Genomic DNA, 15,307 nt, shown 5'->3' on the forward strand with positions numbered 1-15,307 from the left:
CTTTGGAATGCGATCTCAAAGTCATGTTTTTGCTTTGGTATGCGGTCTCGAAATAGTGCTTTTGCTTTGGTATGCGGTCTCGAAATAGTGCTTTTGCTTTGGTATGCGATCTCGTGCTTTTGCTTTGTTATGCAGTCTCAAAATCGTGCTTTTGCTTTGGTATGCAATCTCAAAGTCGTGCTTTTGCTTTGGTATGCGATCTCATAGTCCTGCTTTTGCTTTGTAATGCTATTTCAAAGTCATGCTTTTAATTTGGTATGTAATCTGAAAGTCGTGCTTTTGCTTTGGTTTGCAATCTCAAAGTCGTGCTTTTTCTTTGGTATGCTATCTCAAAGTCATGCTTTAGCTTTGGAATGTGATCTTAAAGTCGTGCTTTAGCTTTGGAATGCTATCTCAAAATCATCCTTTTGCTTTGGTATGCGATCTCAAAGATGTACTTTTGCTTTGGTATGCAATCTCTAAGTCATGCTTTTGTTTGGTATCCAATCTCAAAGTGGTGCTTTTGCTTTAGTATTTCATCTCAAAGTCATGTTTTTGCTTTGGTATGCGATCTCAAAATCATGGTTTTGCTTCGGTATATGATCTCAAAGTTGTGCTTTTGCTTCGGTATGCGATCTCAAAGTCGTGCTTTTGCATTGGTATGTGATCTCAAAGTCGTGCTTTTGCTTCGGTATGCGATCTCAAAGTCGTGCTTTTGCTTTGGTATGTGATCTCAAAGTCGTGCTTTTGCTTTGGTATGCCATCTCAAAGTCATGCTTTTGCTTTGGTATGCGATCTCAAAGTCGTACTTTTGCTATAGTATGCCATCTCAAAGTCATGCTTTTGCTTTGGTATGCGATCTCAAAGTCGTACTTTTGCTATAGTATGCCATCTCAAAGTCGTGCTTTTGCTTTGGAATGCGATCTCAAATTCGTGCTTTTGCTTTGGTATGTGATCTCAAATTCATGCTTTTGCTTTGGTATGCGATCTCACTGTCGTGCTTTTGTTTTGGTATGTGATCTCAAGTCGTGCTTTGGTATACGATCTCAAAGTTGTGCTTTTGCTTCGGTATGTGATCTCGAAGTCATGCTTTTGCTTTGGTATGCAATCTCACAGTCGTGCTTTTGCTTTGGTATGTGATCTCAAGTCGTGCTTTGGTATGCGATCTCAAAGTCGTGCTTTTGCTTTGGTATGTGATCTCAAGTCGTGCTTTGATATGCGATCTCAAAGTTGTGCTTTTGCTTCGGTATGCGATCTCACAGTCGTGCTTTTGCTTTGGTATGCGATCTCAAGTCATGCTTTGATATGCGATCTCAAAGTCGTGCTTTTGCTTTGGTATGTGATCTCAAAGTCATGCTTTTGCTTTGGTATGCGATATCAACGTCGTGCTTTTGCTTTGGTATGTGATCTCAAAGTCGTGCTTTTGCTTTGGTATGCGATCTCAAGTCATGCTTTGGTATGCGATCTCAAAGTCGTGCTTTTGCTTTGGTATGTGATCTCAAAGTCATGCTTTTGCTTTGGTATGCGATATCAACGTCGTGGTTTTGCTTTGGTGTGTGATCTCAAAGTCGTGCTTTTGCTTTGGTATGCGATCTCAAGTCATGCTTTGGTATGCGATCTCAAAGTTGTGCTTTTGCTTCGGTATGCGATCTCACAGTCGTGGTTTTGCTTTGGTATGTGATCTCAAGTCGTGCTTTGGCATGCGATCTCACAGTTGTGCTTTTGCTTTAGTATGTGATATCAAGTCGTGCTTTGGTATGCGATCTCAAAGTTGTGCTTTTGCTTCGGTATGTGATCTCAAGACGTGCTTTGGTATGCGATCTCAAAGTCGTGCTTTTGCTTTGGTATGTGATCTCAAGACGTGCTTTGGTATGCGATCTCAAAGTTGTGCTTTTGGTTCGGTATGCGATCTCACAGTTGTGCTTTTGCTTTGGTATGTGATCTCAAGTCGTGCTTTGGTATGCAATCTCGAAGTTGTGCTTTTGCTTCGGTATGCGATCTCACAGTCGTGCTTTTGCTTTGGTATGCGATCTCAAGTCATGCTTTGGTATGCGATCTCAAAATCGTGCTTTTGCTTTGGTATGTGATCTCAAAGTCATGCTTTTGCTTTGGTATGCGATATCAACGTCGTGCTTTTGCTTTGGTATGTGATCTCAAAGTCGTGCTTTTGCTTTGGTATGCGATCTCCAGTCATGCTTTGGTATGCGATCTCAAAGTTGTGCTTTTGCTTCGGTATGCGATCTCACAGTCGTGCTTTTGCTTTGGTATGTGATATCAAGTCGTGCTTTGGTATGCGATCTCACAGTCGTGCTTTTGCTTTGGTATGTGATCTCAAGTCGTGCTTTGGTATGCGATCTCAAAGTCGTGCTTTTGCTTTGGTATGTGATCTCAAGTCGTGCTTTGGTATGCGATCTCAAAGTTGTGCTTTTGGTTCGGTATGCGATCTCACAGTCGTGCTTTTGCTTTGGTATGCGATCTCAAGTCATGCTTTGGTATGCGATCTCAAAGTCGTGCTTTTGCTTTGGTATGTGATCTCAAAGTCATGCTTTTGCTTTGCTATGCGATCTCAAAGTCGTGCTTTTGCTTTGGTATGTGATCTCAAAGTCGTGCTTTTGCTTTGGTATGCGATCTCAAGTCATGCTTTGGTATGGATCTCAAAGTCGTGCTTTTGCTTTGGTATGTGATCTCAAAGTCATGCTTTTGCTTTGGTATGCGATCTCAAGTCATGCTTTGGTATGCGATCTCAAAGTCGTACTTTTGCTTTAGTATGCCATCTCATAGTCGTGCTTTTGCTTTGGTATGTGATCTCAAGTCGTGCTTTGGTATGCGATCTCAAAGTCATGCTTTTGCTTTGTTATAGTATCTCAAAGTCATGCTATTGCTTTGGTATGCCATCTCAAGGTCGGGCTTTTGCTTTGGTATGCGATCTCAAAGTCGTGCTTTTGCTTCGGTATGCGATCTCAAAGTCGTGCTTTTGCTTTGGTATGTCATCTAAAAGTCGTGCTTGTGCTTTGGAATGCGATCTCAATGTCGTGCTTTTGCTTTGGTATGCGATCTCAAAGTCATGCTTTTGTTTTGGAATGCAATCTCAAAGTCGTGCTTTTGCTTTAGTGTGCAATCTCAAAGTCATGCTTTTGCTTTGGAATGCAATCTCAAAGTCGTGCTTTTGCTTTAGTGTGCAATCTCAAAGTCATGCTTTTGCTTTGGAATGCAATCTCCAAGTCGTGCTTTTGCTATAGTATGCGATCTCAAAGTCATGCTTTTGCTTTGGAATACAATCTCAAAGTCGTGCTTTTGCTTTAGTGTGCAATCTCAAAGTCATGCTTTTGGTTTGGAATGTGATCTCAAAGTCGTACTTTTGTGTTAGTATTCGATCCCAAAGTCATGCTTTTGCTTTGGTATGTGATCTCAAAGTCGTGCTTTTGCTTTGTTATTCCATCTCAAAGTCGTACTTTTGCTTTAGTAAGCAATCTCAAAGTCGTACTTTTGCTTTGGTGTGCCATCTCAAAGTCGTGCTTTTGCTTTGGTATGCGATCTCAAAGTCATGTTTAGCTTTGGAATATGATCTCAAAGTCGTGCTTTTGCTTCGGTATGTGATCTCAAAGTCGTGTTTAACTTTAGAATACGATCTCAAAGTCGTACTTTTGATTTGGAATGCGATATCAAAGTTGTGCTTTTGCTTTGGAATGCGATCTCAAAGTCATGCTTTTGCTTTTCTATGCAATCTCAAAGTTTTGCTTTTGCTTTGGAATGTGATCTCAAAGTCATGTTTTGCTTTGGAATGCGATTTCAATGTCGTGCATTTGCTTTGGTATGCAATCTCAAGGTCGTGCTTTTGCTATGATATGCAATCTCAAAGACGTGCTTTTGCTTTTGTATGCTATCTCAAAGTCATGCTTTCGCTTTCGTATGCAATCTCAATTCTTGCCTTTGCTTTGGAATGTGATCTCACAGTCGTGCTTTTGCTTTGGTATGCGATCTCACAGCCGTTTTTTTTTCTTTGGAATTCCTTCTCAAAGTCGTGCTTTTGCTTTGGATTACAATATCAAAGTCGTGCTTTTGCTTTGGAATGCGATCTCAAAGTTGTGCTTTTGCTTTGGATTACAATATCAAAGTCATGCTTTTGCTTTGGAATGCTATCTCAAAGTCTGGCTTTTGCTTTGGTATGCGATCTCAAAGTAATGTTTTGCTTCGGAATACGATCTAAAAGTCGTGTTTTTGCTTTGGTATGGTATCTCAAAGTCGTGTTCTGTTTTTAAATGCGATCTCAAAGTTGTGCTTTTGCTTTGGAATGCGATTTAAATGTCGTGTTTTTGCTTTGGTATAGGATCTGAAAGTTGTGCTTATGCTTTGGTATGCAATCTCAAAATCAAGTTTTGCTTTCGTATGCGATCTCAAAGTCGTGCTATTGCTTTGGTATGCAATCTCAAAGTCGTGCTTTTACTTTGGAATGCGATCTCGAAGTCGTGCTTTTGCTTTGGTATGCTATCTCAAAGTCGTGATTTTGTTTTGGTATGGGATCTCATAGTCCTGCTTTTGCTTTGGAATGCGATCTCAAAGTTGTGCTTTTGCTTTTGTATGCTATCTCAAAGTCGTGCTTTTACTTTGGTATGCGATCTCGAAGTCGTGCTTTTGCTTTGGAATGCGATCTCGAAGTCGTGCTTTTGCTTTGGTATGCTATCTCAAAGTCGTGATTTTGTTTTGGTATGGGATCTCATAGTCCTGCTTTTGCTTTGGAATGCGATCTCAAAGTTGTGCTTTTGCTTTTGTATGCTATCTCAAAGTCGTGCTTTTACTTTGGAATGCGATCTCAAAGTCGTGCTTTTGCTTTGGAATGCGATCTCAAAGTCATGCTTTTGCTTTGGAATGCGATCTCAAAGTCAGGTTTTTGCTTTGGTATGCAATCTCAAAATTAAGTTTTGCTTCCATATGCTTTCTCAAAGTTGTGCTTTTGCTTTGGTATGCAATCTCAAAGTCGTGCTTTTACTTTGGAATGCGATCTCAAAGTTGTGCTTTTGCTTTGGTATGCTATCTCAAAGTCGTGCTTTTGCTTTGGTATGCGATCTCAAAGTCGTGCTTTTGCTTTGGAATGCGATCTCAAAGTCGTTCTTTTGCTTTGGTATGCGATCTCAAAGTCTTGCTTTTGGTTTGTTATGCAATCTCAAAATCGTGCCTTTGCTTTGGAATGGGATCTCAAAGTTGTGCTTTTGCTTGGTATGCGATCTCAAAGTCGTGCTTTTGCTTTGGAATGCGATCTCCAAGTCGTGCTTTTGCTTTGGTATACGATCTTACCTGATAGTGTCACTTCACTTCACGGCGAAGCAAGAACCATTGGATTTTTTTTCATAAAAAATATATACCGGAAATGATAATCAATCATTGAGGTTAGCGTGCGCAGCTCAACATTACCGCTTGCCAGAGAGAGAGAGAGAGAGAGAGAGAGAGAGAGAGAGAGAGAGAGAGAGAGAGAGAGAGAGAGCTATTAGATTTTCTATCATTTTTTTTTTTTTTTACTTCTTAAAATGTTAAGACCGCATACCTAAGCAAAAGAATCACATCTGAGATCACGCTATAAATAAGATCACATACCAAAACAGCACCAAAAATTTTTAACTTCATTATAGAAGTTCAAATAATTTGATGATATCTTATGTGCTCTATTGATTAGAGTATCGATACTGTACATTTTATATCTTGAATTACATTCAGTTAAATAATTCAAACCAAGACCAGTGAAAGTGGGTTTCCTATAAACTTCTCTTTCTGCGTTAAGTTCACAAATTTTTCGTTACTAGTACTGTCAAAAACGGAATTTTCCTTTGTTTTCCCTTCCATGGTGATTTTGATAATATTTGAATTCTCAACACATTAATATCAAAGGGTGGTGATTATGTTGTTTATATGCAGTCTAGAGGCCCTCATCAGACTTCAAACAACCTTTCGTATCTTATAGCATGTACCCAGGATGTTAAGGCCATTTTAATTTAACACTACTACCAACCATCTCTCTCTCTCTCTCTCTCTCTCTCTCTCTCTCTCTCTCTCTCTCTCTCTCTCTCTCTCTCTCTCTCTCTCTCCAGCAGTAGTAATGTTGATAATAGTAGAATAAAGGATTATTATTATGAAATGATATATAGAATGAGTTTGAAAGAAGAGAGAGTATGAGATTCATGTATACATAGAAAGAACAATAACGGGAGTTATATTATTTCATATTTAGACAACCTATAGAAAATGGTGTGAAATATATGTAGGTGGTAAAAATGCTAATAAACTCAGTATCAAGTGCAAATTTTAATTAAATGGGATGATCAAGATTAGTTAGAGTGGGGAATAAGTGATAAAAAGCGCTAAATTTAGCTGAATATTGTTGGAACATTTTGGGGGATGTTTGTAAGCGGTTGCTGTTGCTGATGGCTGAATGTTAGAACTTTGGAACAGTAATGTTTACTGTCCGTCACTTGTTACTCCTTCCTGGTAACAAGGAACTGTGATATTGATCAGTGCTGTGCAATTCTTTTGTTTCTCATTACTGTGAAGTTAATGCGTAATGATTTCATTGATATTAAAATTTTAACGTTTAAGTGTTCTCTCTTGGTGTGGAACTACCGTGATATAAGTTTTTTTTTATGGCCTAGGCTTAATTTTTTCTAGATTAAACAGCCTCATGCGTTATTACAGGAGGCCTACCTTCAGAGTAGGCTTCGAAGTATGGATTCGCGGAGGTATCTTGTAATTTTTTTTTCAAATATTAAGTAGGGCAATAAACGAGACGAACCAAATGACGACAACAAAATTTACAAAATAAACTCTCCTGTTGATATAGTAGTTACCTAACCTCATTTTACCTACTATTACCTTACCTAGCCTTGCCTTACCTACTATTATCTTGTTTACCCATACCTTGCCTACTATCACTTTACTTAACCTTACCATACCTAACTTAATCTTACCTCGCCTAGCATTACCTTCCCTCTTTTTACCTAACCTTACCTTACCTTTTCTTACCTTACCTTACCTTACCTTTTCTTACCTTACCTTACCTTTTCTTACCTTACCTTACCTTTTCTTACCTTACCTTTTCTTATCATATCTTATCTTACCTTACCTTATCTTATCATATCTTATCTTATCTTACCTAACCTCGCCTTACTAACTCTTACCCAACCTCACTAAATCTTGCATTTCCTATCCATACTTTACATGACCTTACCGTACCTACTCTTATTATACCTAACCTTACCTTACCTGCTTATATATAACCTTGCCTTAATATTACTACTCTTAGTTTACTAACCCTCGCCTTATCTGCCCTTACCTTACCTACATTTACCTTATCCACTCGTACCCTACATACTAATACTTTACCGACCCTCAATTTACCTGCCCTTACTATATCTACAGTACTCTTACTTTCCTAATCATACCTTACCAACTTCTACCTTACCTATCCTTACCATATCTCTTACCTATGATTACCTACCCTTACCTTACCTTAGCTATCCTAACCTTACATTAGGTGACCTAATCTAACCTGACCTTACTTTAACTGACATAACCTAACCTTAACTTAGCTAATCCTACCTTACCTAACCTTCCCTTACCTTATCTAACCTAAGCTACCCTTTACTTAAATCGCCTTTGCTTATAAGTAATAGGTTAGCTTAGCTTAGCTTAGCTTAGCTCACCTTAGCCTAGCTTACCTACAGTTAGCTTAACTTACCTTACCTTAGCTTACCTAACCATACCTTAGCTTACCTACCCTTAGCTTAACTTACCTTAACTACCCATACCTTAGCTTACCTACCCTTAGCTTAACTTACCTTATCTTAACTTGGTTACCCATCCTTACCTTAGCTTAACTTGGTTACCCATCCTTACCTTAGCTTAACTTGGTTACCCATCCCTACCTTAGCTTAACTTGGTTACCTACCCTTACCTTAGCTTAGCTTAACTTAGCTACTCTTGGCTTACTTACCTTACCCTACCATACTACCACACCCTACCCATCTTTAATACCCTACTACCCTACCCTTCCTTACTACCACACCCTTCCCTACTATCACACCCTACCTGTCTTTAATACCCTACTACCCTACCCTTCCTTACTACTGTATAGATATCTAATATTATGCTGTATATTATTTAGATTACGTACAGTTTATGAACATTAATGTACATTTGCTTTATTATTAATTTGTAGAAGAATTATATTTATTTCCATCATCTTTTCCCATTATATATACTGTAAGACCACTTTTTCGTTATGCACCGTGGCAACAATGTAATTATATGTGTCAACACTGCTTTTCTTTCCGCCATGTGCATATAGTAGTCAGTCGCTGTTCAGTGGTCACTGTATCGACAAGCATGGGCCTGCTCCCCGCTGCTTGTCACATTTATGTTCGTTTATCTTTAGTATACAAGATTTTAAAGAACCTACTAGTTTAACTTGTCACCCTCCATTCCATTTATCGCCTGGATGTATGTGGCAGTATCACACACATGGCGCAGTGAGTAACCGGACGTTATGGATTCCGAGACGACAACCGCCATTGCTGTTTACTTCTCGTCTCGTCTCGCACATTGGATCCCTTACAGTGACTCAAGATTTTAACTACAGTGTCTCTTAAGAACGATACAGTGTTTGTGCAGTGCAGGGTTAGTGTGTCAGTGTGTTACAGTGCTGTGTTTTATTATGTTAGTGTCCTTGCCAACATTTTATTTAGGACATTTGAACTCTGGCGCCATTTTTTTTTTGCGCAGCCCCACCACACGTCCTCCCTCTTTCATGCATCGATGGTGACTGAGGCCCGAGGCTCTCGCCCAGAGGCACGCACACTCACCACACCCGCCTCCCCTCTGATCGCAACAAACACTCGCTCATCTCACCCAACTGACACTGACAAACATTGTAATTTTTAACTATCCAAAGTGCTTTCTTTTGCTCACATACAGCGATTTGGATATTTTTCTGGCTCTCTACAGATTTCAAGCTCTCTTACGACACCAAACTTAATATGGCTGAGCAAGAGGAACAGCTAATTGATTTAATGGATCAGACAGAGGATTAGACAGAGGATCAGGCAGAGGATCAAACGGAGGGTCTGACGACGGACGAAGTACCTTTGCACCTCCCCACTGCTGATGAAGATACCAGCACCACTCTCCCTCCTCCCCTGACTCCCAATAGGTCAAGAGACCACAATAATGATATTCTTCATCTCATCCATTTTCTACAGACTTCCAGCCTGCAAGAACAAGACCGGCGACGACAAGAGGAGCAGACCTTCAGACTACAGATTGAGCAATCAAGACAGGAAGACAACCAGCAGTTCATGTCCCTTTTCTCCTTGCTATCAGGACAGATTGCGGCATCGCATCCCCAGCAACCTAACCCCATAATTGCACCTCCTGTTACACCTGTTCCCCCAACCACTGACTTCTCAGTGCATACACCTACAACTTTTAGCAAGCCTACAGTCCATCCCCCACCTCTCTTGCAACAAGATGCAACGTATCAAGCGTTTCGCCAATGGAGACTGCGTTTTTAGGATTATGCAGCATTAGTTGGACTTGATAGATTACATCAAACTTCCCAGCTGATTCACCTGAGAACCTCCATCTCCCTGGACGTCCAGCGCCTGCTTACGCATACACTGGGCATCCCTCCCAACACATCACTTTCCCTTACAGAGGTGTTGGATACACTGCAGAAGCACTTTCACAGCCTTAGAAATGAAGCCTTACGACGCAGGGAATTGTTGTCCTGTAAACAAGCTGTCGGAGAATCATTTGCAGACTACTATGCACGCCTCAAGGATCTCGCTGATGAAGTGGACTTATACACTGGCAACCCCACCTCTTGTACTGAACGGCAATTGCAGATTGTAATTTTGATGGGTGTGAGAGACAAAGAGTGGATAGAACGCCTTATCCCCCTCCAACCCTTCTCTATCCTCGCAGAGTTTGTGACATGCTGCCGCTGCTACGAATCTACATGTGCAACTGCATCAGCCATTGCATCTTCCCCAAGCCAAGTCAACACAGTATCTACATACAAGAAGAACCAGCGTCTACAGAAGAGGACCTCTCATCGATCTCCTGATCAACGCTCTCACCAGTCTCATAACAGTGACCCTTGTCAATGTTGCTCTCGCAAACACGATTCCGGACAATGCCCAGCCACTGGTGCATCATGCAATAACTGTGGACGAACAGGTCACTGGCCCCGCACTCAGAAATGCCCTGCTAAGGAAGCTCAGTGCAATAACTGCAAGAAACATGGACATTTTGAGATGTATATGTCTACCAAGAAAAGTCAGACTGGATATACAGCTTCACCTCCTACTACTAAGTCAAACACCAGCTGCCGTTTCGTGGGTGATAACTCGGGTAGTGAGTCCCCTACACCAGTCACTGTCTCTCTGTCATTTGGCGATATATCATCACATATCCAGCTAATCCCCGATACAGGAGCAGACATCACACTGATTGGCACCATACATTTGGATGTACTCTGCATACCTCGGACAAGCCTTGAACCTCCACCCATGACAGACGTTGTGACGGCAGATGGATCCCCCATGACACCGGCTGTAGGATACTTCAAGGCAAAACTTCGTCTTGGCAACAAGTCTTGCTCAGCAACTATACATGTAAATGAGGATATCCAGACTCCCCTCCTCTCTCGTGAACATTGCCGAGCCCTTGCCATAGTGTCACCGGACTTCTCGAAGCCTATCCTCAAGGTAACACATGTCAACAGATGCGCTCAGTTTCCTGCCTCCGCCATGACGTCACCCGCAGCTATTAAGGACTATTTTCTTCGGCACTTCAGCGACGTCCTCATATCCAAGAAGGATCTACAAACCCAGCCACTAAAGAAAATGGTAGGCCCTCCAATGAGGATACACCTGAAACCTGGCACTACACCCTTCGCTGTCCATACGCCCAGGCCCATTCCGTTTGCTCTCAGAGATCAAGTGAAAGAAGAACTTGACTCCTTGGTGCAACAAGGAATCATCAGACCAGCAGGCGACAAACCCTCTGAATGGTGCCATCCCATGGTCTTGGTACCCAAGGACAAAGGTGTGCGCATCACTGTGCATCACACCCATCTAAATTCTCAGGTAGCCCGCCTTACACACCCATCACCTCCGTAACATCTCTCCTACTGCGAAGTACTTCACCACAGCGGATGCCCTGCATGGCTATTGGCAAATGGAGTTGGCAGAAGAGGACCACCACCTGACTACATTTATAACTCCGTGCGGAAGATTCCAGCACTGTTGCGGCCCAATGGGATTTTCAGCAACAGGTGATGCCTACTGCCTCTGTGGAGATATGGCACTACAAGGTGTTTCCAACTGTGTGAAGGTTGTAGATGATATCCTCCTTTCTGACGAAGATCTCCCTTCCCACCTACAACACGTGCACCAGATGCCGTCAATATGGCATCACCCTCAACAAGGACAAGTTCACTGTAGCCACCCTAAAGTTAACTTTTGCGGTTATGTCTTATCATCCGATGGTATTGCAGCAGACCCTGACAAGGTATCAGCTATACGGGACTTTCCTACACCATCTAATGTCACAGATGTCAGGTTGTTTATGGGTCTTGTCAATCAACTTGCCGACTTCACTCCAAACATCGCAGCAGCAGCACAGCCCCTACGCCCACTTATGAGCCCCAAACGCTCATTCGTCTGGACGCCCGACCATGAGCGAGCATTTAAGAAAGTCAAGACAGCTCTGACTTCACCTCCTGTCCTAGCACCCTTCAATCCTGCCTCGCCTGTAGTTCTACAAACAGAGGCCTCACGCTTATATGGTCTCGGCTATGTCCTACTTCAAGATAACGGCCGAGGTCAGATGCGTCTCGTCCAGTGTGGCTCTCGTTTCCTTACGGATACTGAGACTCGTTACGCCACCATAGAGCTGGAGCTACTTGCAGTCACTTGGGCTATAGCTAAGTGCCACCTCTACTTGTCCGGACTTCAGCATTTCACCTTAATGACTGATCATCGTCCCTTGATACCGATTCTCAATCACTACACTCTGGATGCTATTGAGAATCCACGCCTTCAACGTCTCAAGATGAAAGTGGCCCCCTACATCTTCACTGCATTATGGCGCGCAGGGAAACAACTTTGCATACCACACGCCCTGTCTCGCTCCCCAACCAGTTGCCCCACACCTGAAGATGAAGAAGAATGCACTACTTCGACTGCACATGTCAGGCGTATCGTTGCCAGCAGCGCCACTTCTACTGACGACCAGGCAACAGGACCATCATCGAAGAGGATAAGTCTCTACAAGAAATCCGCATGGCCGCATCTCAGGATCAAGATTACAGTCGTCTCGTTCATTACGTAGCCAATGGATTCCCCACCAACCACTATGATCTCCACGCTTCCGCCCTCCCGTATTGGAAGCTGCGGGACAACCTTTACGCGGATGGAGAGTTGGTATTGTATGGACCCCGGATCGTCATCCCTGCAGCCCTCCGTCGACGCACCTTGGATCGACTCCACGACAGCCACTGAGGGATTGAAGCTACTCGACGTCGTGCAATGCAGACAGTATTCTGGCCAGGCATCAATGCAGATATTAAGAGTAAAGTAGAAAGTTGTGAGGCCTGCCAACAGCTTCTCCCTAGTCAGCAACAGGAACCTTACTTGTGTGACGACCACCCATCCCGGCACTTTGAAAGTGTGTCGGCTGACTTCTTCCACGTAGCAGGAAAATCCTTTCTTGTTATTGCTGATAGACTTTCAGGCTGGCCTGTGGTTGTTCACTGTGGACGTGACACAACTACAGCCAGAGTTACAAGAATGTTCTGTGTTTTCTTCCGCGAGGTTGGTGTTCCACTCCGCTTACGAACTGATGGAGGACCCCCATTTTCCAGCCATGACTTCAAGTGATTTGCTGACCGCTGGGGAGTTCATCACATCATCAAATCTCCACATTACCCTCTGTCTAATGGACACGCAGAAGCTGCCGTGAAAGCTGGGAAACACCTTATCCTCAAGACCGCCCCATCCGGGAACATATATTGTGAAGCCTTTGATAAAGGACTGATGGAGCTTCGGAATACACCGAACCCTGCTGGACGCTCCCCTGTGCAGATTCTCTATGGCCATCCTCTCCGCAATTGTGTTCCAGCCCACCCCAGCTCATTCAAAGAGGAGTGGCAAACTAAGACCGAAGATTACGACCGCCACACTGCAGCCCAAACCAACCAGGCCGTGAGCCTTTACAACTCTCATGCCCGCCAACTACCCAAGCTCACCGTCGGCCAACGAGTCAGGATACAGGACGCAATGACACTTCGATGGGACAAGATTGGTACCGTGATGGGCTGCGGAATTGCCAGAAAGTATGAAGTACGCCTTCCAAGTGGTCGTGTATGGTTTCGAAACCGACGACATTTATGCCCATTGGCTAATATAAGTGATGACACCTCTCCCCAAGACCCTGTGTCCCCTTGTTCTGGCCAGGAAAGAGAGCCATCATCCGAACCCTCCAATGTCCCTCGTCATTCACCTCAACTAGCTCAGAGAAATTACCGTTCCGCTCGAGACACTGCTACGAGCATAAAGGGGGAGGGAGGCGTATAGATATCTAATATTATGCTGTATATTATTTGCATTACGTACAGTTTATGAACATTAATGTACATTTGCTTTATTATTAATTTGTAAAAGAATGATTTTTTATTTCCATTATCTTTTCCCATTATATATACTGTAAGACCACTTTTTCGTTATGCACCGTGGCAACAATGTTATTATATGTGTCAACACTGCTTTTCTTTCCGCTATGTGCATATAGTAGTCAGTCGCTGTTCAGTGGTCACTGTATCGACAAGCATGGGCCTGCTCCCCGCTGCTTGTCACATTGATGTCCGTTTATCTTTAATATACAAGATTTTAAAGAACCTACTAGTTTAACTTGTCACCCTCCATTCCATTTATCGCATGGATGTATGTGGCAGCATCACACACAACTACCACACCCTCCCTTACTACCACACCCTCCCTTACTACCACACCCTTCCTTACTACCACAACCTTCCCAACTACCACACCTTACACGTCTTTAATACCCTACTACCCTACCCTTCCTTACTACCACACCTTTCCCTACTACCACACTCTTCCCTACTGCCACACCCTTCCCTACTAACACACCCTACATTTCCCTAATATCCTACTACCACACCCTACCCTTCCCCAATACCCTACTACCACACCCTACTACCACATCCTACCCTTCCCTAATACCCTACTACCCTACTACCCTACCCTTCCCTACTATCACACCCTACCCTCCTCTAATACCACAACCTACTTTTCTTTGATACCCTACTACCCTGCCCTTCCCTACTACCACACCCTTCCCTACTACCCTGCCCTTCCCTACTACCACACCCTTCCCTACTACGAAGCCCTACCCTTCTTTGATACCCTACTACCCTGCCCTTCCCTACAACCACACCCTTCCATACTACCACACCCTTCCCTACTACCACACCCTACACTTCTACCACACCCTACACTTCTTTGATACCCTACTACCCTACCCATCCCTACTACCACACCCTTCCCTACTATCACACCCTTCCCTACTACCAAACCCTACCCTTCTTTGATACCCTACTACCCTGCCCTTCCCTACTACCACACCCTTCCATACTACCACACCCTTCCCTACTACCACACCCTACCCTTTTTTGATACCCTACTACCCTACCCTTCCCTACTACCACACCCTTCCCTACTACCACACCCTACACTTCTTTGATACCCTACTACCCTACCCTTCTCTACTACCACACCCTTCCCTGCTACCACACCCTTCCCTTCTTTAATACCCTACTACCCTACCCATCTTTAATACCCTACTACAACACCCTTCCTTACTACCACACCCTTCCCTACTACCACACCCTACCCGTCTTTAATACCCTAATACCCTACACTTCCTTACTACCACACCCTTCATTACTACCACACCCTTCCCGTCTTTAATACCCTACTACCATACCCTTCCTTACTACCACATCCTTCCCTACTACCACACCCTTCCCTACTACAACACCCTATATTTCCCTAATACCTTACTACCACACCCTACCCCCTACCCTTCCCCAATACCCTACTACCACACCCTATTACTACATCATACCCTTCCCTACTACACTACTACCCTACCCTTCCCTACTACCAGACCCTACCCTTCCCTACTACCACACCCTACCCTCTTCTAATACCACACTACCACACCCTACCCTTCTTTAATACCCTACTACCCTACCCTTCCC

At 43.3% G+C, this 15,307-nt stretch overlaps 1 pseudogene; it reads left to right on the forward strand.

The window, feature by feature from the left end:
* Positions 1–12,308: 12,308 nt before the first annotated feature.
* On the forward strand, positions 12,309–13,601 carry LOC137652869 (uncharacterized; annotated as a pseudogene).
* Positions 13,602–15,307: the final 1,706 nt, after the last annotated feature.

Source organism: Palaemon carinicauda, chromosome 14 (genome assembly GCF_036898095.1).
Source record: "Palaemon carinicauda isolate YSFRI2023 chromosome 14, ASM3689809v2, whole genome shotgun sequence".
NCBI lineage: Eukaryota > Metazoa > Arthropoda > Malacostraca > Decapoda > Palaemonidae > Palaemon > Palaemon carinicauda.